This window comes from Rhagoletis zephyria, unplaced genomic scaffold, assembly GCF_001687245.7.
Source record: "Rhagoletis zephyria isolate East Lansing unplaced genomic scaffold, Rhagoletis_zephyria_1.1 Rzeph_scaffold_00063, whole genome shotgun sequence".
NCBI classification, from domain to species: domain Eukaryota; kingdom Metazoa; phylum Arthropoda; class Insecta; order Diptera; family Tephritidae; genus Rhagoletis; species Rhagoletis zephyria.
The window spans coordinates 45322-47239 of record NW_016157147.1 but is presented as its reverse complement, the minus strand read 5'-3'; positions in this window follow the sequence as shown (position 1 = coordinate 47239).

The following is a 1918-nucleotide window of genomic DNA, read 5'->3' as shown; positions in this document are numbered from 1 at the left end:
AATAATATTGCTGTACATATTTGTATAGTAGGGAGATTTTTTCAAATTATATAAATATACGTTATTTGAATATTGAATTAATACACGTTTGAGGAAAGGGTGCGATAGTAGACTCCAGTTATAAGATTATAAATTAAATTTCCAAGAGAAAGTCGGTTCTTTACATATTTTCTAATTACCTTCGAAAATATATTAACTCAAAAAAAATAAACAATGCTTCATAGATCGATTTTTTTTTAAATCTAACTTCATAAAGTTCTTTAAAAATATTTTTTAAATGAGGCCATAAGAGCTTAGGGGGAGAGTTACAACACAAAAATACATTTAAGGCGCAGCGAAGCACGCCGGGAAATTGCTAGTAGGATTATAAATTAAATTTTCAAGAGAAAGTCGGTTCTTTACATATTTTCTAATTACCCGCAGTAACGTCGCTCATACACATCTCTTTTGCCTTTGTGAGCTCGTGTTTGATCGGCACTGATGTACAGTTTTTTCGCGTAGCTATGCGCTGTATTTGGCAACCAAATAGGCTTATGCTTGTACGGCTTTGTAATTTTTTGTAACTTTACACCCAAAAAAAGGGTGCTTATCTTCCAAGAATAAAAAATATAAGTATGCCACTCTGCGTCTTTTTACAAATGCTTCGTTTTAAAAAAAAAATATTAAAATCGGTTTAGTACTTTGAGAAACAAATCGTTACAAACGTACTCCATATAATCAATTTTATATAATAGTATAGATTTATGGTATTTTTGAATAGCAATAATGAGATCCGTGTTTAAATAGGCAAATAATTCTTTACATTTCATTTTAAAACCACGTTTAATTTGAAGTTCGCTTTCAAAAATTTTAATTAGAATTCAGTTTTTCTCTTTGCGCCAGGTAGCAAACTTTATACTTAAGAACCTCTCAGTTACTTCTTTTGAGTGTGGTATTGAAAAAAACCAAATTTAACATTTTTTCAAACCGTGGAAACGTACCACTATTTTAAGACTTCATCCATATTTCCTCGTGGCGTAAATTACTTTTTTCTACTGCGCACAGACTTTGAAAGGCAAATAATTGTATTAAAACAGTATCTAACTCGATGTCTTGTATGCAAAACTCTTTTACAATGTCAGTAAATTGAGTAATTTATTGTAAGTTGTAGTCGAAAGCCATCCAATAATTCAAATTTGTTGTTATTAAACTGAAAGTAATTTTCGAGATAACTAACAACACTCGACAAAAATAGGTCAGCCCTCTTTTTAAATAAATTATACCCCAACACATAATCGGTACGCAACGACTAGGCGATACGCCCATAAAACGGATGCTCTTTTTGTTATATTAATTTCGTGCGCATATTAATCATTATCTGAAACATATCAACTATAATTAAATTATTTTCTTTTTACTTTTTACAGAACAGTTTAAGGAAGTTCCAATGTTATGTAAAAGCCTTAAAAAATCCTAAAGTACTTTTTTTGTGTAAAATAGAATTACACAAACAAAATACATGGGGAAAATTACCGAACCGAGTTACCGAGTACCAAACTCGGTGCGAAGACCACTATTACAAACTTGTATGCTCAGTATTGTACTGATAAAATTAGTACGTCTGGCAACGGCAGCAGCATTACCCCCAGCGAGGAGATCAAACTACCCGCAGTCATCCCTTCGCTTCTGCCAACAACGCAGGAATTATGGGAGGGAAAGCTCGAGCGTGACTGCAGTAGTTCGAGCGAGATGAGGCCTTCCGACATTGATGAGCCGATGCAGAGATAACCGACCCATAATTGTAGCCGAGTTAAACCTTAACTTCTGCATTACAGAGTTTTTGAGTCAACAATAGGTAGCGTGCCAGACGAAACTTAGCTTGTCAGGAACCCGATAAACATCGTCTTCGCTGCCGTATACCTTCCGGGAGACAGCAAAA